Here is a 23,370-nt window from a genome sequence, read left to right as displayed (position 1 = left end):
CCAAACATGGCAAAACCCTGTCTCTACTAAAAATACAAAAAGTAGCCGGGCATGGTGGCGTATGCCTGTAGTCCCAGCTACTCGGGAGGCTGAGGCAGGAGAATCGCTTGAACCTGTGAGGTGGAGGTTGCAGTGAGCCGAGATCACACCACTACACTCCAGCCTGGGCGACCGAGTGAGACACTTCCTCAAAAAAATAAACAAATAAAAAATTTTAAAAATTTAAAAACGTAGATAAATCTTGATTCCTAGAAAAATACTTTAAACTCTGTTTCTGCATTGTATTATCACTTAAAATAGTCAATGAATAATCATAGAAAAACTGATGGAATAAAAAATGTGGAAATAGTTTGTACCCTCTTCTGTGATGGCCTGCCAGACTTACAAGCCAGGAATAATTATTTTCTCTTGTAAACCGTCAGCAAATGTTCAGAGAACTATTTTATTTAGGCGCAAGTAATAAAAATCTTGCAAATAGATTTTTCCTTCCCTATAGCTATTTGTAGCTACATTATCCATTTTTATTTAATTCTGATGACACGACACCCATGTCTGATGATGGGGGCGGGTGGGGGGGAAACATAAGCAGAACTCCATGTTCCTCAAGGGTCTAGCTTAATTCCAAACAATAATTGTGCTTCCTGTCTCAGCAGGATAAATGTACAACAGAGGAAATTCTGGATAGAGTGGGCAGAGGCACTTTCAAATTTCCCATATGAAGAGGACGCTATTGTTGGAGTAGGGTAATTTGAGCACCTCTCACAAGTACAGTATAAAAACTTAAGCCCAGATTAGAGAGTTCTGCCCAGGGGAAATGAAAGTAAACAAAAATCGAAGCAGTGAACTGTGGAAACTCTAAATGCCGTTGAACTTTGAGCTTGAAGAAGCCTTCCAAACATCAGGTGCATACAATCTGAGAGCTGTTGTTAACTCTGATTACATCATATACAGGTGCCACATGTTCATGACATGTTAATTACGCTTGGCAATCAACTCAGCATTTGTTTAATATTAAAACAATGAGATTTTATACATGACTCAAGGGCTATATTTAGTAAATTCAAATGCAATAAAATAAATTATTTCAATGTTTCTACATTCATATTTAGGGAACCCTAAGTATATCACAGATCATATCATGCTGTTGACACCAAACCTCGCACACCGAAACCTTGAAATGGACCAGATAACCTAAACTGTGGGAATTAGGACTGTTCTTACCACTTAGGAAAGAGTTCTCCTCCGTTTGCTCTATTTCCAGAACTTGGCTTTACATGAATCAAACACACTAGATCCCTTCCCCCTTTCTGCTCTCCCTCCCCAAATGAAAAGAAAATGAAAGAGAGGCCAAACAGTATTTTCTTTACTTTCTAAAATTATTTCCAATTTTTCCTAGTGACTCTTAAAAATAGAAATGTGGCCAGTGGCTTACGGGTCAGATCCTGAGCCGATGATTCACGGCCCAGACATTATTGGGTGAGACATTCTCTCAGGGAATCCAAGGAAAGAATTCTGTCCTGGTCACTCACATGTTATGCTTTTAAAAATGAGGTGTGGCCAGATTTCTCAGCTATCCTTGAAAAGAAAGTGATTTGGGTTGTTCTCTCTGTTTGTTGGCACTTTAAAACTTAAAAACAGTTGAGAGAATTCTCACCGTGTGTGGACAGCATGGTGCGTTTGAAGACAGGCTGGGAAGAGCACAGAGTGTCTCTTTCTCTCCCCTCTCTACCTCACTCACTATTCAGGAATCTGCAAAAGTTCAGAGATATCAGATCGGCTCTCCGATCAAAATAACAATACCAGTAAAGGAAACCTCAAAGGGTCCAGAAACAAACATTCAAACAACAGGGTCCTACGAAAATACCATTAGAGAGGAAATAGGTCCTTAGAACAGAGCAAAACAGAAACTCCGAAGAAGAGAAAGAACACGATGAACGTGCTTAGCTAGAACGGTGAATATTCAACAGCTTCCTTTCTTCCCTAATTTCCAGCTGTAGGAATATGCCAAAGGTAGAAGAAAAAAAAATCTTAGTTCTGCTAAACGTAGCAAGAGTGTTATTTTGACTCCAAAGCTGAGCTGTAGATGGCGGTGAGTGGGAGGGAAGGGAATGTGAGCCCTCCCTACCAGCAACAGAAAACCTTCAGCTAGTATCCGTTCCCAGACTATAAACACTCAGCCTCCTCGCCCAGCACATAATAAAAATTTCACCCCCCCTCTCTCTATGGTTTCCTGTAGTTTGTGCTATTCAAATGTAAATTGTGATGAATATCATCGTGGACTCTCCAACTTAAAGAACGCAGATTTTTTTTTTTTTTTTTCTGCGAAGTATCCAGAGCTTCCCACTGAGAAGAAAGCATCTTTTAGGAGATATTTAACTGGTTGAGAAACATACGTGTTTATTTCAGCGATTTTTTAGAATCGACACAAGAATATGAAAAATGATCCACTGACAGTGATCACCCTAAGGGATGTCACACCCAAACGCCTGTTTTTACAAACAGAAAAGGAACAAATACAGCATTCTTTTACTAAAAGCTCTAAAGGAGATCTTGCATAATAAATCACAGACCTAATCTAAGAGTCAAGCAACGTTTACTCTACAAGGTGACATTCCAAAATTTTCCTACAACTGGATTAGATCGAAGAGCACATTTTCTTTTCTTCACTTGGGAAGTAAGCCCTACCATAACTCTCTTTTAAGAGATGAGTCATAAAGCCCCCACATCTGACAGTGGATTAGGTCATTTGTTTTGTTTCTGGGGTATATTCTACCCTTCACTACAACTGGAATCTACATTTTTTTCTAACATTTTCTGGCAATTTCTAATTTGTTCAGACAAAGACCAGAAGCTTAAATCCCACTGAATTAACTGGTTGGATTATTCCCAAGGTGGAACCGAGCCAGAAGGTTGAGAACATGCACACCGTGTGCTCTCGAGACATAATATCTGCCTTGGTAAGGATGGTATCATTCCTCGGCCTCTCACCCACCAGTTAGCTCAATTCACTGGAAATGTTTTTCTTTCCTTTCCTTTTTTTTTTTTTTTTTTTAATTTTTAACAGCACAATAAACTGGTAATAAATCAGGCAAGCAATTTTTTTTTTTTTTTTTTTTTTTTTTTTGCTTCTTGGAACATACTAGAAAATAAAAGTAACTTCTTTGTTACAACACTGGCATCTCTACGTTAACCAAGAAGCCAAAAAGAAAAGGAAAGAAAAAATTAAGAAGAGACAAAGAGGGAGGAGTGTGGGGAGACAAAAGAAGGAGGGAGAGAGGAAGGGACAGAGGGAAGGAGGAAAGGAGGAAGGAAAGGAGGAAGTTTTCTGATTCTAAAAAAAATCAGAACTCACCCAAATAGCTTTCATAGTCAACTAATTGAAGAATATGTTTAAATAATACTCCATTTGCCTAACACTTCACAGTTTCACATACATCAGCAATTGGATGCCTGCTGTCATGAATCATCTTTTATATTAGAGGAAACCACTGATTTAAAAGATTCAATAGAATCGAGATTCAATAGAATAGAGATCGAGACCATCCTGGTCAACATGGTGAAACCCCGTCTCTACTAAAGATGCAAAAAATTAGCTGGGCATGGTGGCACTTGCCTGTAATCCCAGCTACTCAGGAGGCTGAAGCAGGAGAATTGCCTGAGCCCAGGAGGCGGAGGTTGCGGTGAGCCGAGATCGCGCCATTGCACTCCAGCCTGGGTAACGAGCGAAACTCCGTCTCAAAAAAAAAAAAAAAAAAGATTCAATAATTTAAGAATGATCACGTACCTAGTACAATCTTGAGCCAAAACTTGGTGTTTAGTCTACTATGGGTTGAATGTTTGTCACCTCAAAAACTCTTGTTGAAACTTAATCCCCAGTGTGGCCGTATTGAGGGGTTGGACCTTTAAGAGGTGATTGGGTCACAAGTGCTCTGTCCGCATTAATAAATTAATTCTTTCAAGGATTAATGGGTTGTTATGAAAGTGGAATTGGTGTCTTTATAAGAAGAGGAAGAGAGACCCGAGCTACAATGCTCAGTACTCATGTCATGTGATCGTGTGATGCCCCGTGCAGCCTCGCAGCTCTGCAGAGGCCCCATCAGCAAGAAGGCTCTCACCAGATGATGACTCTCCTCAACCAGCTTCCAGAACTATAAGGAGTACATTTTGTTTCTTATAAATCACCCAGTTTCAAGGATTGTGTTATGAAATAACACAATCAGAATGACACAACAGAAAACAAATCAGACACAGTCTTAGTTAATAGTTTTCATCATGACACCAGAGAGCATTCCTTTATTCCAGTTGTGCTATGACACTTAAATGAATCTCACATTTTCACAGGTAAGTCCCAGTTTTTATTAATCCCCTCTCAAAATTATTTTGTGAAATTAAAGCACTGCACTACATTGCAGCCACTGAAATTGTTCACAGCACAGTAACAAATTGCATCTGTAGGTCCACCTCCTTCTGTTTCACTCAAAAAACACATTGACTTTGGTGGTAGGCCTGTATTCCTACCCAGTATCTCTTTTTTTCTTTTTCTCTTCTTTTTTTCTTGAGACAGGGTCTCACTCTGTTGCTCAGGCTGGAATGCAGTGGTACCATCATAGCACACTGCAGCCTCCATCTCTCAGGCACAAGCAATCCTCCTGCCTCAGCCTCCCAAGTAGCTGGTCTGTAGGCATGCACCACCATGCCTGGATTTTTTTTTTTTTTTTTTTTAGTAGGCGAAAGGTCTCATCATGTTGCCCCAGGCTGGTCTTCAACTCTTGAACTCAAGCGGTCCCCCTGCCTCAGCCTTCCAAAGCGTTGGTAATCTAGGCATGAGCCACCCCACGCTGCCTTGCCCAGCATGTCTACCCAAGGGAAGGTACTCTTGCTTCATAGAAGTGCTTCTTAATGGGGGCAATTTTGCCCACCAGAAGACATTTGGCAACATCTAGAGACATTTTTTTATTGTCACAACTATAAGGAAAGGAGAGAGGAACTACTGGTACCTTAGTGGGTAGAGACCAGGGAGGTTGTTAAACATCCTATAATGCACAGGACAGCCCCACAGCAAAGAATCATCCAACCCAGAGTATCAGTGTTGCCAAGGATGAAAAGCCCCACTCCACAGGAATCCTGCTGAAATCACATGACCCTGTGGGCCCACCCTTTTCTGACCCCACACCAGGAGGGGCGTGGGACCCAAACCCAGCCAGCTAAGATTCCCCTCCCCAGGACTGTGCCAGAGATATCAGATTAAGTATTCTTTTATTTATTTATTTGGAGATCAAAATCTTAAGGCTGGCATAAATCTGGTCCCACAGGTCGGAAAATGAAGATAGGGAGAAGGAAGCAGAATTTACAGGAAAGGAGAGAGATCTGAAGACTGAATCAGGCCCTTCCTCTTAGGCTTTTGAGCTAGACGGCCTCTCAATTTCCTTTCTGTAGAGGGATTTGTTGTAAAAGTTTTTCTTAAACTACTCTCAGTTGACTTCCGTGATTTTCGAGCAAGACTTCTGGCTAACACAGAAGCTGATGAGTGAGTGTTACTATTAAAAGGACACACTAACTACATGGAGCTAATGCTTGAAAAGCCTACCATTCATCAAAGTCAGTACTTTAGCTACTATTAGCAACAAATAACAATGCAGCTCATAGGGCACCAGTAAAATCTCTTACATGTTACATGTGCTTTTTAAAGAAGGGATTATCAGAATCACCTATTTATTTATTCATTTTGTATTTATTTGTTTTAGCTAAACTGGAAGAAGACAAACAAGGTTTTGTGGCTCAAAGACCAAATCAAAGACACAGTATTTGAAATAACTTGAGGAGTTACAGATGCCAATTTGATCCCAATATCAGATCCCAAATGGCAAGGCAATTCATTGACAAGACCACCTGCCCATTCCACAGGAGATTTGCCTCAGTCCTTCACTCACCTTGGACAATTGAAGTCCAGGATTTTTTTTTTCCAATGGTTTTTGGGGCACAGATGGTATTTGGTTACATGTGTAAGTTCTTCAACGGTGATTTCTGAAATTTTGGTATACCCGTCACCCAAGCAGTGTACACTATACCCAATGTGTCTTTTTATTTTTTCGAGACAGAGTATCTCTCCATCGCCCAGGCTGGAGTGAAGTGGTGCGATCTCTGGTCACTGCAACCTCCACCTCCCGGGTTCAGGCAATTCTCCTGCCTCAACTTCTTGAGTAGCTGGGATTACAGGCACACTCCACCATGCCCAGCTAATGTTTTGTATTTTTAGTAGAGGCAGGGTTTCACCATGTTGACCAGGATGGTCTTGATCTCTTGACCTTGTGATCCGCCCGCCTCAGCCTCCCAAAGTGCTGGGATTACAGGCTTGAGCCACAGTGCCCGGCCTATAGGATCATTTTAATCGATGATGAAGTATTTGGCAAAATTCACCATCCCTTCATGATTTAAAATAAAAAAATTAAAAAACTCCAAAAAAAGAGGGATAGAAGGAACATACCTTAACATAATAAAAGCCATATATGAGAGACGCACAGCTAGTATTATACTGAATGGGGAAAAATGGAAAGCCTTTCCTCTAAGATCTAGATCATGACCGAGATGATCACTTTCACCACTGTTACGCAACATAGTCCTGGAAGTCTTAGCTAGAACAATTAGACCATAAGATGTATGTAACATGCATCCTAAGTTTTAGCACTAACATGAGGTGAAATTTGGCTCTTTACATCAAAAGGTAAACTAAAGGGCGTGACAGTTTGTACGCAGCCTCTACAACTGGCTGAAACCGGCTGAAAATCTGTAGCAACTTATCAGAGAAGAATGTTTGTAAGGTCTTCGTTCAATCAGAGCTGTAGTAATGTGGGTTGTAAATCAAAGTTAGGAGGGATCTGGTAATGCCTATTGTTAGGAACTTTAGCGATTGTGGTTTTTCTTGCAGCCATAGGAGTTTAGAAATATGCTGTGCCAGCCAGGTCCTGAGCCCTTGTAGGTAACTTTGTTTCTTTCATCTTAGAGTTCATGTTAGTTAATAGAGGGGTGTCTATTTTGGTCTCTCAGATCACACCTCTTTTCTGGAGAAAAAACACATTCTCAACCACTTCAAATGGCTCTGCTTATTCTCACCCACGCAGTCCCATACATGCACACATAAACCTTCCTGCACATCTACAAACACTCTCTTAATGTTCTCCACCTATTGATTCTATTGGTGTTAATTTCAGTATCCCACTGCACATCAAATATCTGCAAAACAAAACAAGACACCTGTTTGCATGCCTTTTAAATAAAAGTAGTAATGGGAACTGCAGATCTGTGCAACACAGTGTGGTTGAAACTTTGGTTTCTGTGCACCAGCCACTGGGTGCAATACTTGTAGAATCTGGGTATCCTATAGAGACTCTAAGCACAATAGTAATGAGTAATATTATTCCTGTTTCTCTAGCTCTTTGCTGGAATGAACTCCAGATGTTTGTCATTGCATGATTATTGAGAGACTGCAAAGTCCCCGATCTAGGTTCTAAGGTATCCCAGTGAAGGAGCGTGTTCCTGGTTCAGTCCATTACTCTCCCACCCTAACCTGTCTCAAGGGATGTAAAGACATGTACGTCCCACACTTAGGTTCTATATTAAGTAAAAATCAAACGGATTTGCTCATCAATTCAGTGAGTGCATATTGAGCACATTGTGCCAAGTGCTTATGCTAGACATCGAGGCTCTATTTTTCGTTCACTTTAACATGGCCAGCTGCCTTCATGTAGTTCACAGACCCGTGGTGGAAACTGACAGATTATGTCTTAGTTTTGTGTTGCTATAACAAATACAACAGAGGAGGTAATTTATAAAGAAAAGAAATTTATTTGGCTCTTGGCTCTGGAGCCGAGATGAAGGCTCTCTGGCAAGAGCCCTCTTGCTGGGTCATCTCATAGTAGAAGCCAGAAAGGCAAAAGAGCATGAGCCAGCAAGAGGGGGCCAAACTCATTTGCTAACTAACCCACTCCCACAATGACACCATTAATCCATTCATTGAGGGCAGAGCCCTCATTTGACCTAATCAGCTCCTTTAGGCCCTGCCTCTCAATACTATTGCATTGGGGATTAAGTTCCCAACATATGAACTTTGGGGGACATATTCGATCCATAGCAGGTGTTAACCATTCAGTATAATGAAGTGTGATCAGGTGATGACAGGGGCTGGGGTGCAGAGACAGATGCCCAGAAAAGGGGCCCCAGGACCCCAAGTGTAAAGAAACTAGATTCTCACAGTGTCTACTGGGGTTCAGCAAGGAAAGCAGATTATGCTGAAGGAAAATCAAGGAGAAGGCCAGAAGGGAAAACCTTTCGGAACGTGCGGACCTTGTATTTCAGTTAAAGACAGCAAGGGTCACGGGAGCTGCCCAAAAGCTGGATTCCAAAGCATGAGGTGGTCAGACAGTGGAGAATGGCCTGGAGGGAGAAAGAAAAAAAAAAAAACAGCCCCCAGCAGAATGTGCAATAAGACAGAACGTGGGGGGCTTTTAATAGTATATAAATACAAATGTATATCAACATAAATGTCAAAACATTAGCAGTACTGTAGATTGCATTGCAGTTGATTTTCATCCTTGTCTTTTTAAATTTAATCGTATGTTTCTGATGTTTTTTTTGAGACAGAGTCTCACTCTGTCACCCAGGCTGGAGTGCAGTCACATGATCTTGGCTCACTGCAACCTCTGCTTCCTGGATTAAAGCGATTCTCCTGCCTCAGCTTCCCAAGTAGCTGGGACTACAGGTGTGCACCACCACTCCCAGCTAATTTTTTGTTTTTTGTTTTTTGTTTTTGTGATGGAGTTTCGCTCTTGTTACCCAGGCTGGAGTGCAATGGCACGATCTCGGCTCAATGCAACCTCCGCCTCCTGGGTTCAGGCAATTCTCCTGCCTCAGCCTCCTGAGTAGCTGGGATTACAGGCACGCACCATCATGCCCAGCTAATTTTTTGTATTTTTAGTAGAGTCGGGGTTTCACCATGTTGACCATGGTTTCGATCTTTTGACCTCGTGATCCACCCGTCTCGGCCTCCCAAAGTGCTGGGATTACAGGCTTGAGCCACTGCGCCCGGCCAATTTTTTGTATTTTTTTGTAGAGATGGGGATTTCATCGTGTTGCCCAGGCTGGTCTCAAACTTCTGGCCTCAAGTAATCTACCCACCTCAGCCTCCCAAAGTGCTGCAATTACAGTTGTGAGGCACTGTGCCTGACCTTTGATTTTTTTAATGGTAAATAATTATTCATAGGATTGGGAAATGTTTTTGGACGAGTTTTAATGTGGTTGCAGCAGGACTGTTGCTTGGTTATATATTATAGAACTATGCTGCCAAGAGTTTAGGCTGGGCCAGGCGTAGTAGCTCAAGCCTGTAATCCCAGCACTTCAGAGGCCAAGGCAGGCAGATCACCAGGTCAGCAGTTCGAGACCAGCCTGGCCAACATAGTGAAACTGTCTCTATTCAAAATACAAAAATTAGCCTGTAATCCCAGCTACTCAGGAGGTTGAGGCAGGAGAATTGCCTGAACCCAGGAGGCGGAGGTTGCGGTGAGCCGAAATTGTGCCACTGCACTCCAGGCTATGAGACAGAGCATGATTCCGTCCCGAAAAAAAAAGAGTTTAAGATGTTCTTTTTTTTTTTTTTTTTGAGACGGAGTTTCGCTCTTGTTACCCAGGCTGAAGTGCAATGGCGCGATCTCGGCTCACCGCAACCTCCGCCTCCTGGGTTCAGGCAATTCTCCTGCCTCAGCCTCCTGAGTAGCTGGGATTACAGGCACGTGCCGCCATGCCCAGCTAATTTTTTGTATTTTTAGTAGAGACGGGGTTTCACCGTGTTGACCAGAATGGTCTTGATCTCTTGACCTCATGATCCACCCGCCTCGGCCTCCCAAAGTGCTGGGATTACAGGCTTGAGCCACTGCGCCCGGCCCTTAAGATGCTCTTGCCAGGCGCCTTGGCTGATGGCTATAATCCCAGCACTTTGGGAGGCCCAGACAGGCAGATCACCTGAGGTCAGGAGTTCAAGATCAGCCTGGCTAATATGGTGAAACCCTGTTTCTACTAAAAACACACAAAAAAATTAGCTAGGCATGGTAGCGGGCACCTGTAACAGCTACTCGGAAAACTGAGACAGGAGAATCGCTTGAACCGGGGAGGTAGAGGTTACAGTGAGCCAAGATCATGCCATTGCACTCCAGCTTGGGCAGCAAGAGCAAAAAAAAAAAAAAAAAGATGTTCCATCTCAAAAAAAAAAAAAAAAAAAAAGATGTTCTTGGCATTGCACAGAGACCTTAGCACTAACTGTGAATTGTCCTTCCAGGCCTCAGGCATTTTACATGGATTAACTGTATTCTGCTCAACACTTCTATTGGAGTGGATAATAATTCCCATTTTACTGATTAAAAAAAATCTGAGGCCTGAAAAGGCCCAGGTTGTGTAGCCAATTGATAGAAGTGCCATTCACTGTGACACAAACTGCTGTTGACAGTGACCTGATATTAATCGTGTTCTTTTCTCTTTTCACCATCTTTGGTTTTCATCCCAGCTTGTTGTGTCCATCTACATCCAAGTGTGCCTTTGCACATGTATGCAGGTGTGCTTATGGACCCTGTGATGGGGAGACTGTGGCCTCTTTCCTGATCTTCACGTAAATAAGATTTGATTTTTTTTTTTGAGACAGAGTCTCGCTCTGTCGCCCAGGCTGGAGTACAATGGTGTGCTCTTGGCTCACTGTAACCTCTGCCTCTCAGGTTCAAGCAATTCTCCTGCTTCAGCCTCCCAAATAGGGATTACAGATGCCTGCCACCATGCCTGGCTAATATTTTGTATTTTTAATAGAGATGGAGTTTTGCCATGTTGGCCAGGCTGGTCTCAAACTCTTGACCTCAGGTGATCCACCCACCTCAGCTTCCCAAAGTGCTGGGATTACAGCCATGAGCCACCGCACCCAGCTCAACAAGATTTAGAAAGCCAGTAGACTGGTGGTTTCAGGGCCCTGTGGAAATGAATTTGAATCGCAACATGATTTGCTGTGTGAACATTGACAGGTCATTTACCTCTGAGTCTGAGACTCCACATCTGTAAAACGAGGTTGATCAAAGTGCCTGTCGCACAGCCCTCTTAGGAAAATTACTGGACATCAAGTATAAAAAGCCTTTGGTATGTTGCTTTGCTCTCATAAATGCTATCTATTACTATTACTGTTTTATTTTTATGAAAAAACAAAGACTCCAAGGGAAAGTTTGATAATAGACTTATTGAGACTGAAAGAGTTAATACCATTTAACTCAAGAATTCTAGGGTTAGAAACCTGTGAATATACTCAAATGCAGCCAGCATTCAAGGGCTATGATCGGGAAGACCACACTAGTGGTTAAAATATAGGACGGTTTCCACACGGATTGTCAACAGCTGCCTTTCAACGCCTCTCTCTGGAATCATCTAGGGCTTCCTGGGATCCAGCAAATAACTAAAGAGTTAATGGGAAGATTTACAGGCCTCCCTACCCCTGCTTCTTGGACCACATCTAACTATATGGAAGCTGCCTCCCACCCCCATCTCATTCACAAGTGCCAGGAACTTATTTGTGTGGTTTCATGCCCTTTTTTGTTTGTTTGTTTGTTTGTTTGTTTACTTGTTTGTTTTTGAGACAGGGTCTGACTCTGTTTCCCAGACTGAAGTGCAGGGGCACGATCTGAGCTCACTGCAATTTTGACCCCTTAAGCTCGAGCGATCCTCCCACCTCAGCCCTCCCTAGTAGCTAAGACTATAGGCGCACCCTACCATGCCCAACTAATTTGTGGGATTTTTTGGATTTTTATAGAGACAGGGTTTCACCATGTTGCCCAATTTGTTTCAAACTATTGGGCTCAAGCAATCCACTAACCTCAGCCTCCCAAAGTGCTGGATTTATGTATTATTTTTATGGCATAAATCTGTACGCAATCTAAATGCTTCATAATAGGAGACCAGTTAAATAAATTATGACATGTTCCTTCTGTTGAATATCAGACAGCCTTATAAAAAATAATAGAGTTAGCACTAATATGTAGGCATTAAAGACAGACAGGATATATCATTTAGCAACAAAGGGAAGTCACAAAAGCCTATGTATTGTAAATCTCATTGTGTGAAGTAAATTGAATAGACATTTATGGGTGAATATATCTATATAAAACACAACTGTACGTAGTTTTTGACATTATTTAGAGAGACTAAACATTAGCAGAACAAAGACTTTATACATATAGCTTGCTTGTATGTAGGACATTTCTGGCTACATTTGATAGATACTGTTATTTTAGATATTGTTACTTCAGGGATATGGAGCTAGAATGCAGGTGATGAACGTTCAGACTTTTTTTTTTTCTTTTTTCAACTTTTAGAATCAGGGAGTACGTGTGCAGGTTTGGACAACTCTTGGTGTGTGTGTGACAGAGTCTCACTGTGTCGCCAGGCTGGAGTGCAGTGGTGCGATCTTGGCTCACTGAAATCTCCGCCTCCTGATTTCAAGTGAGTCTCCTCTCTCAGCCTCCCAAGTAGCTGGGATTACAAGCGCATGATACCACATCCAGCTCATTTTTTGTGTTTTTAGTAAAGATGGGTCTTCACCATGTTGGCCGGGATGGTCTCGATCTCCTGACTCTGTGATCTGTCCCTCTCAGCCTCCCAAATTGCTGGGATTACAGGTGTGAGCCACCGTGCCCAGTCAGTTCAGATAACTTTTATGTCTCACTTTATACTTCCGTCCTATTGAAAATGTTTTGCCATGAGTATGTGCTGCTAATATTACTACGTTGCTGCTGTTGCTTTGTAGTGGACAGACTCTGAAAAAGACTCGAATATTCTGGTCATTGAAAGGGAACAACTTGGCAGGAGTGGCCACCCAGAGCCCTGGTGGAAGGCCTGGAGCCTACCTCCCTAGTCGAGGGACACCGAGTGCCTGTAATGTGCACGGAAGATGGAGGGTTAATACCCCGTCCCGGGCAGCCTGCTGCCATGGCCTGCAATCCTGTAATTAGGCTAATTACACCGTAGTTTCACAAGTAGGGTGGAAATGTAATTGGCAGCAGGCACCTGAGCTCTCAAAGGTAGAACCTAGAAGGCAGCAGCCTCTGGAGGAGGTGGAGGAGGCAGATGAGGAGGGAAGCTAATTGTGGGGGCTTTATCTAAAAGGATTCTCTTTCCAGACTTCAGAGACTATTCCAAGCAAAGTGGCCCCACTGTGCATTCAAAGGACTGCAGTGAACGAATCAGTGCAGAGAAGGGGTGAAAAACCAAGTGGGGGTTCTACAATCAGTGCGTTTTTGCAAAAGGGGGTTTCTCCATTCCTTGAGCAAAACAGGGGCTTCTAGTTATTGAATAAATATTACAGGGTTCTTTCACTGTGGGAAGCTCTTCGACCAGCCTTGGGGATCAAAGGGAGCACTATCAAGGAGCTACAGGCTGGTAGACATTAGTCTGTTAAATTGTGGACCTGTTCCTAGCTATTTTATAGTAACATCTAACCTTCACTAAGCACCTACTATTACCAGGCACTGAACCTACTATGTGCCTGGTCCTAGCTTTTTTTTTTTTTTTTTTTGAGACGGAGTTTCGCTCTTGTTACCCAGGCTGGAGTGCAATGGCATGATCTCGGCTCACCGCAGCCTCCGCCTCCTGGGTTCAGGCAATTCTCCTGCCTCAGCCTCCTGAGTAGCTGGGATTACAGGCACGCACCACCATGCCCAGCTAATTTTTTTGTATTTTTAGTAGAGACGGGGTTTCACCATGTTGACCAGGATGGTCTCGATCTCTTGACCTCGTGATCCACACGCCTCGGCCTCCCGAAGTGCTGGGATTACAGGCTTGAGCCACCTTGCCCGGCGGTCCTAGCTATTTTATAATAACATCTCATATTTACTGATCACCTATAATGTACAGGACACCTACTATGTGTCAGGCTTTAGTTTTTGTTTTTTGTTTGTTTGTTTGTTTGTTTTGAGATAGAGTCTCGCTCTGTCTCCCAGGCTGGAGCGCAGTGGTGCAATCTCTGCTCACTGCAACCTCCGCCTCCTGGATTCAGGCAATTCTCCTACCTCAGCCTCCTGAGTAGCTGGGATCGCAGGCGCACACCACCACACCCAACAAATTTTTCTGTTTTTAGTAGAGATGGGGTTTTGCCATGTTAGCCAGGCTGGCCTCAAACTCCTGATAGGTGAGCTGCCCACCTCAGCCTCCCAAAGTGCTGGGATTACAACCATGAGCCACCACCCCCGGCCCAGGCTTTTCTTAGATTCATTCATTCAACCTACACCTCTTAATGAGACATTCACTACTATTTCACTGGGTCTAGAACATACATTTTTTTGTCTTTTTATTTATTTATTTATTTATTTATTTATTTTGAGACGGCGTTTCGCTCTTGCTGCCCAGACTGGAGTACAATGGCGCGATTTCGGCTCACTGCAACCTCCGCCTCCTGGGTTCAAGCAATTCTCCTGCCTCAGCCTCCTGAGTAGCTGGGACTACAGGCATGCGCCACCACGTCCAGCTAATTTTTGTATTTTTAGTAGAGACGGGGTTTCACCATGTTGACTAGGATGGTCTCGATCTTTTGACCTCGTGATCCACCCGCCTCAGCCTCCCAAAGTGCTGGGATTATAGGCATGAGCCACTGCGTCCGGACATTTTTTTATCTTTTAACTAGGTTTGCCAGAGTTAGCAAACAAAATACAGGACTCAAATCACATTTGAAATTAAGATGAATAGGCCAGGCATGGTTGCTCATGCCTGTAATCCCAGCACTTTGGGAGGCCGAGGCAGTTGGATCATAAGGTCAGGAGTTCGAGACCAGCCTGACCAAAATGATGAAACCCTGTTTCTATTAAAAATACAAAAATTAGCTGGACGTGGTAGCACACGCCTATAATTCCAGCTACTCAGGAGGCTGAGGCAGGAGAATCGCTTGAACCTGAGAGGCGGAGGTTGCAGTGAGCCGAGATCGTGCCACTACACTCCAGCCTGGGCGACAGAGCAAGACTCCCTTTCAAAAAAAAAATTATTGTTATTATTATTATTATTATTATTATTAGCCCAGCATTGGTGGCATGCACCTGTAGTCCCAGTTACTTGGGAGGCTGAGGTAGAGGCTCACTTGAGCCCTAGAGTTCAAGGCTGCTGTGAGCCATGATCCCACAACTGTACTTCAGCCTGGGCGACAGGGTGAGACCCTGTCTCAAGAAACAAACTCTCCAGAGCAAATAGTGTGAAGTGGGAGGAAGCGTGTATTAAGGAACTTGAATTTGCAACCCAGAGTGAATTAGGATTTAAAGTACCCTAATCAGGAACCCACCCTGCTGTGATAGTTGCTTAAGCATTTCAGATATTGTTATAGGACCCTGCACCAGAGGGTTTGCTGGAAAGGATACTAGAAATAATTTTCACTGCTGAAATGAGTGGTGTTCAAGGTACAATGGGTTAGAATGTGTGGGGGACTGGGCATGGTGGCTCACGCCTGTAATACCAGTAATTTGGGAAGCCAATGCGGGAGGATCGTTTGAGACTAGCCTTAGCAACATAGTGAGACCGCATCTCAACCAAAAAGTTTAAAAATTCGCTGGACATGATGGCATGCACCTGCAGTCCCAGCTACTCAGGAGAGTGACCTGAGACGAGTGCTTGAATCCAGAAGTTCAAGGCTGCAGTGAGCTAAGATTGAGTCACTGCACTCCAGCCTGGGCAACAGAGTAAGACCCTGTCTCTGAAAAAAAAAGGAAGGAAAAAAGAAAGGAAGGAAGGGAGAGAAAGAAGGAGGGAGGGAATCCATCATCTTTGCATGGTATAAGAATACATCAGTCTCCACCTGTTAAGACCTCTAGAGCCATGCTAGAGATATTTTGTTTGTCTCTTTTTAATATAATGTATTTAATTGTAAGTTTATATAACTTTTTTTTTTTTTTAACAGAGTCTTGCTCTGTCGCCCAGACTAGGGTGTGGTGGCACAGTCTTGGCTCACCGCAACCTCCGCCTCCCAGGTTCAAGCGATTCTCCTGCCTCAGCTTCCTGAGTAGCTGGGACTATAGGTCTGCACCACCATGCCCAGCTAATTTTTGTATTTTTCGTAGAGACAGGGTTTCACCATCTTGGCCAGGTTGTTCTCGATTTCCTGACCTTGTGATCTGCCTGCCTTGGCCTCCCAAAGTGCTGGGATTACAGGCATGAGCCATATAACAATTTTAATCATGGCTGTGTTTAACAATCAGATCACAAAATTCCTGAAAATGTAAGAGTTGGCTCTGCTGAGCCTGAGAGAGCCAGCTCCAGCTCCCTGCCACTGGGCCTGGGCTGCTCTGCCTGACCCTCTCTGCCCTGCTGGTACTCATTCCTTCTCTGGATCTTAGACAAGCAGTACTTGGTTAAAGAATTCCCAGTGCATTCTGCCACAGCTCATCACACTTGGGTTAGCTAATTCTATGTGTGATTATTGTTTGATTGTTGCCTTGACTTCTTAAAATGTCAGCTCCATGAAAGCTGGGACTTCCATCTCTGTTTGTCCCGTCCCCTCCTGTATCGCTCATGCCACTCACAGGGCCTGGTACACAGAAGGTGCTCAATTAATGTTCATTTAAGAAATAAATGGGCTGAGCACAGGTGCTCATACCTATAATCTCAGCATTTTGGGAGGCTGAGGTCAGGAGTTCAAACAGCCTGGCCAGCACGGTAAAAACCCTGTCTCTACTAAAAATGCAAAAATCTGCCGGGCTTGGTGGCATGTGCCTGTTGTCCTAGCTACTCGGGAGGCTGAGACAGGAGAATTGCTTAAGCCCAGGAGACGGAGGTTGCAGTGAGCTGAGATCGCGCCACTGCACTCCAGCCTGGGCAACAGAGACTCTGTCTCAAAAAAAAAAGAAAAGAAAAGAAATAATGAATAAGAAATTCCCATTAAGGCTTTCTCTACTTACACGTGCAGGTTTTGGTGATGTTATGGAGAAATTATATGAAATTTTGCACATAAAGAGGAAATGATGGCCGGGCACAGTGGCTCACGCCTGTAATCCCAGTACTTTGGGAGGCCAAGGCAGGTGGATTGCCTGAGGTCAGGAGTTCGAGACCAGCCTGGTCAACATAGTGAAACCCTGTCTCTACTAAAAATACAAAAAATTAGCTGACGTGGTGTTGGGCACCTATAATCCCAGCCACTCGGAAGGCTGAGGCAAGAGAACAGCTTGAACCTGGGAGGTGGAGGCTGCAGTGAGCCAAGACTGCACTGTTGCACTCCAGCCTGGGCAACAAGAGTGAAACTCCGTCTCAAATAAATAAATAAATAAATGGCCAATTCCTCAAATCTTTGCAGTAGTTCCATCATTTTGTACCATGAACCCTGCTGGCTATCTGAGGAAGCTTATGGCTCTGTTCTCAGAACAATGTTTTCACACATGTAAAAAACTTACAGGCTTGCCAAGAAATCCAATTACATTAAAATGAAGTTCCCCTAAACATGTTAAATTAAATATATAATATGGTAATATTAGTGCATTTTTATTAACACATTGAGTGACAAGATGCAGCAGGGATTCATTTTGCAATAGCAATAACTATAAATGATATTTCCTATTATTTTTAACTCTGGTGTAATATGAAACTATCTGGTTTCCACTGGCAACACAGTCTCAAGGACTGCTAATTCTTCTGTGGTTTGCCTATATTCCAAAGGAGGAAAATGGGCCAGGCCCAGTGGCTCACACCTGTAATCTCAGCACTTTGGGAGGCTGAGGCGGGCAGATCACTTGAGGTCAGGAGTTCCAAACCAACCTGGCCAACAGGCATAACCCTACTTAAACTACAAAAATGAGCTGGGTGTGGTGGCACATGCCTGTAGTTCCAGCTACTCAGGAGCTGAGACACAAGAATCGCTTGAGCTTGGGAGGCGGAGGGATCTCGACACTGCACTCCAGCCTGAGCGACAGAGCAAGACCGTGTCTCAATAAATAAATAAATAAATAAATAAATAAATAAATAAATAAAAGAAAAGAGAAAAATGAGAAAATGCAGATTAGAGCGTATATGTGTGTTTGTGTGTCTGTTTGTTAATCAACATATCATAAATTCTATTCAAGGATTGCTTGGGAGTCTGTGGACACCTGGTTAAGGATTCCTGTGGAGAGATCAATTAACCCCAGGGTTCCAGAGGGGGCAGATCAAAGATCTCCACACAAGAAAAGGACTACACAGATAAAGAGCCAGGACGTACCGTCAGACCTCCCCAGATTCAGATTCTCAGGCCTGCGCCTTAGAGGCTGTGTGACCTCACACAAGTTCCTTATTTACTCTGAGCCTGAGTGTCCTTGCCCGTAAAATGGGTCTGACAGCAACCACCTCCAGGGAAGATCATGATGCTGAAATGACTCCAAACAGTGCCTGGCGTGGAAGAGCTGCTGGGAAAATAATAACTACTATCTCATATCAGTGATGCCAGTTCTTTTTGACCTGAGAAACTCCAGCGCCTTTAATGCAATCAAACTGGGTTATTGGTGACTTACAGAGGAGACCCGAGGCAAGTAGCTATGGAAGCTTGGAAACCGTAACACGAACACAGAGTAGAAAACCCATTCATCTCAGCTGGATCATTCTCAGCGGACTTCGAACTTCTTATCAGAAAAACACTGATGAGAGCGCCTAGAGTTTAACAGCCTAAGAGTAACTCAAACAGGCGCCAGAGGCTTGCTGAGGAGGCTGGCCCTCCAGATCCTGCAAATAGATACACTGGGGTGAGCCTGCAGCTCCATTTGCCAAGGACCGTCCTGGTTAATGCTTGCGGTCCCCGTGTGATTATTAATAGTATCTGTGTTATCTATACGAGCGCCCCAATTTGGATGATTCTATAGATGGTCAGTGTTGATAAGGACCACAGCTGGCTTCTCCCTTAGCTGCCAAGTTGTTTATAGGATATTCTCCTTGGCAGAATTCACAAAGTAAGTTTGGACTTCCTGGAATTCCGGTCCTTTTCTTTTTTTTTTTTTTAATTTTTTATTTTTATTTCTTTATTTATTTGTTTTAGACGGAGTTTCGCTCTTGTTACCCAGGCTGGAGTGCAATGGCGCCATCTTGGCTCACCGCAACCTCCGCCTCCTGGGTTCAGGCAATTCTCCTGCCTCAGCCTCCTGAGTAGCTGGGATTACAGGCATGCACCACCATGCCCAGCTAATTTTTTGTATTTTTAGTAGAGACGGGGTTTCACCATGTTGACCAGGATGGTCTCGATCTCTTGACCTCGTGATCCACCCGCCTCGGCCTCCCAAAGTGCTGGGATTACAGGCTTGAGCCACCGCGCCCAGTCCTTTTCTTCTAGGTTTCGGGCATCTTTATTGCGTCTGAGCTTTGAGGTTCAAGTAACCTAGAATTAGGATAACCAAGCACCCTGGTTTCTTTGACTTTGGGTTTTATTTTAAGTAGGAGGGGAGGTACTGAAGGGGTGATTATATATCACTTCACTTAATCCTTATATTCATATATTAATAGGCCAGGCTTGGTGGCTCACACTTGTAATCCCAGAACTTTGGGAGGCCAAGGTAGAAGAATCACTTGAGCTCAGGAGTTTGAGACCAGCCTGGGCAACATAGTAAGATCCTCATGTCTACCAAAAATGTAAAAAAAATTAGTCAGGGCTGGGCATAGTGGCTAACACCTGTAACCCCATCACTTTGGGAGGCCAAGGCAGGCGGATCACCTGAGGTCGGGAGTTCGAGACCAGCCTGACCAACATGGAGAAACCCCATTTCTACTAAAAATACAAAAGTAGCCAGTCGTGGTGGTACGTGCCTGTAATCCCAGCTACTCAGGAGGCTGAGGCAGAAGAATCACTTCAACCCGGAAGGCGGAGGTTGTGGTAAGCGGAGATCTCGCCATTGCACTCCAGCCTGGACAAGAAAAGCAAAACTCCGTCTCAAAAAAAAAAAAAAAAATGCACATTGTATGCATGCCACGCAGACTCCACAACTGCCAGACTTTTCAAGTTTCAACAATTTCCAGAGCCCTTCGTCTGCCGAGTGCTATGCTAGGTTCTAGGAGAAGAAGAGGGGTATTACTCGTTCATCTGCTATGTATCATCCACTATGTTCCAGGGTGGGAGAGGTGTACAGGGGTGAGCAGCTCCAACCTTCAGGCCACTTATGTTCCCCAGGTGGAGATGATAAACAGGCAAACGGGTGGACTCTGGTTGTTGAAGACGTAGAGCAATTGGACTCCTCCTGCAAGACCTGTGGTCATGTAAAATGGTATGGCCGCTTCGGAGAACATTCTGGCAGTTCCCTGTTAGGTGAAATATAGAATTACCATATGACCATGCCACCCAGCAATTCCACTCCTAGGTGTTTCACCTAAGAGAAATGAAAACCCATGTTCACACAAAGACTTACACACGAATGTTTATGGCAGCAATATTCCCAATAGACAGAAGCTGGAAACAACCCAAATGTCCATCACAGAATGAAGGATAAATAAAATGTAGCACATGCATACGATTGCTCATCCATAAAAAGAAATGAGGTTCTGACACATGCTATAATATGGATGAACCTTGAACATTACAATAAGTGACAGAAGCCAGTCACAAAAGACCACATATTATATAATTCTACTTATATGAGAAGTCCAGAATAGGTCAATCATCAGAGACAGAAAGTACCTTAGTGCTTGTTTAGGGGTGGGAAGTTGTGAAGGAAGAGGGTAATAACTGAAGGGTTTGGGCTTTTTTGAAGTAATGAAAAAGTTCTGAGGTCGATGGTTTTGGTGGTGGTTTGTACAACCCTGTGAATGTACTAAAAACCATTGGATTGGCCAGGCACAGTGGCTCATGCTGGTAATCCCAGCACTTTGGGAGGCCAAGGCAAGTGGATCACCTGAGGTCAGGAGTTTGAGACCAGCCTGGTCAACAAAGTAAAACCCTATCTCTACTAAAAATACAAAAAAAACAGCCAGGCGTGGTGGTACACACCTGTAATCCCAATTACTTAGGAGGCTGAGGCAGGAGAACCGCTTGAGCCCAGGAGGAGGAGGTTGCAGTGAGCCAAGATCATGCCATTGCATTCCAGTCTGGGCAACAAGAGTGAAACTCCATCTCAAAAAAAAGACCATTGGATTGTACGGTTTAAATAGATGAATGAGCCGGGCGCGGTGGCTCAAGCCTGTAATCCCAGCAGTTTGGGAGGCCGAGGCGGGTGGATCACGAGGTCAAGAGATCGAGGCCATCCTGGTCAACATGGTGAAACCCCGTCTCTACTAAAAATACAAAAAATTAGCTGGGCATGGTGGTGCATGCCTGTAATCCCAGCTACTCAGGAGGCTGAGGCAGGAGAATTGCCTGAACCCAGGAGGCGGAGGTTGCCGTGAGCCGAGATCGCGCCATTGCACTCCAGCCTGGGTAACAAGAGCGAAACTCCGTCTCTAAATAAATAAATAAATAAATAAATAAATAAATAAATAGATGAATGAAATGATATGTGAATTACATATTAAAAAATGCTGTTAAAAACAAAACACGTATATCCCAGACCATCAGAGAAAATAGAATAGGAGTGTCTCAGTCCTTTTGTGTTGCTACAGAGGGATACCACAGGCTGGGTAATTTACAAAGAAAAGATTTGGGAGGCCAAGGTGGGAGGACCACTTGAATCTAGGACTTTGAGACCAGCTGGGCAGCAGAGCAAGACCCTGTCTCTGTAAAAAATTTAAAAATCAACCAGGCATGGTGTTGCATGCCTGTGATTTCAGCTGCTCAGGAGGCTGAGATGGGAGGATTGCTTGAGCCCAGGAGGTCAAGGGTGCAGTGATCCGTGATCATGCCACTCCACTCCAGCCCCAGTGACAGAACCGGACCCTGTCTCAAAAAAAGAAAAGAATAAAAGAAGCATATCAACCCATGGTTCTGCAGGCTGTACAAGAAGCATGACACCAGCATTTATATCTGGTAAGGCCCTCAGGTGGCTTCTGCTCATGGTGAAAGGGAAAGGGGAGCTGGGGTGTGCAGAGGTCACGTGACACGAGAGAAAGCAGGAGAGACAGGAAGAGGTGACAGGCTCTTTTAAGCAAGCAGCTGTCATGGGAACTAACAGAGTGAGAACGCACTCACTACAGCAAGTATTAAACACAATCTTTACAAGTTTTAACTTCCACAAACTGAAATTTATTTTATTTATTTTAAAATAAATGGCACTAGGATGGCACTAAGACATTCATTGGGGGTCCATTCCAATGGCCCCACCGCCTCCCCCTGGGCCCCACCTCCAACACTGGGGATCAGACTTCAACATTCGATTTAGACAGGACAACTATCTAAATCGTATCAAGGAAGCTGGGCATGGTGGCTCACACCTGTAATCACAGCACTTTGGGAGGCTGAGACAGGCAGATCACCTGAGGTCAGGAGTTCGAGACCAGCCTGGCCAACATGGTGAAACCCCATCTCTAGTAAAAATACAAAAATTAGCTGGGCATGGTGGAACGCACCTGTAGTGCCAGCTACTTGGGAGACTGAGGTGGGAGGATTACTTGAACCCAGGAGGCAGGGGTTGCAGTGAGCCAAGATCGTACCACTGCACTCCAGCCTAGGGCATAGAGTGAGATCCCACCTCAAAAACAAACAAACAAACAAACAAACAAACAAACAAATGTAGAATGGCCTTGGGGAGGGTCAAAGTTTGCGTATATTTGACCTAAAATGAGTCAATAAGAGTTGGACTTGCTACAAAAGCACCGCCAATGTTCCCAGGTATTTTTCAGTCACAGATTTTTCTTATTGTTGCTGTTCGTTTCTTTATTTGAGATAGGGTCTCGCTTTGTCATCCAGGCTGGAGTGCAGTGGCGCAATCTCGGTTCACTGCAGTCCTGACACCCTGGGCTCCAGCAATCCTCCCACCTCAGCCTCCTGAGCAGCTGGGGCTGCAGGTGGAGACCCCTACATCCTTCAGCTGCGTTTCTAAAGTGGGGAGAGTGGTTAGGATGCCTGGGTTCTGCCATAGTTTGTGATAAGGTCACTGAAGAGGTGATCAACTGAGTCAGGAAGGCTTGTGGAGCCAGTGATACAGAGGAGGACTGTGGAGCTGAGAGTCCTGGGCTGGAGTTCTGGCTCAAGACTGCTGAACCCTGGGCTCATCCTAGCACTAAAGAGCTGGTTGTTAAGTTTTCAGGAATTTCACAAGCTGGTTATTAAACACAATCTTTAAAAGTTTTAACTTCCACAAACTGAAATTTATTTTATTTATTTTATATACGTATGTTTTGGGGACAGGGTTTCACTCTGCCACCCAGGCTGGAGTGCAGGTTAAAATGGTAAATGTCATGCTTTGTACATTTTATCACAATAAAAAAAAAAAAAAAAAAAAATTAAGG

This window comes from Saimiri boliviensis, chromosome 9 (genome assembly GCF_048565385.1).
Source record: "Saimiri boliviensis isolate mSaiBol1 chromosome 9, mSaiBol1.pri, whole genome shotgun sequence".
Lineage (NCBI taxonomy): Eukaryota > Metazoa > Chordata > Mammalia > Primates > Cebidae > Saimiri > Saimiri boliviensis.
This window is presented reverse-complemented; position numbering follows the sequence as displayed.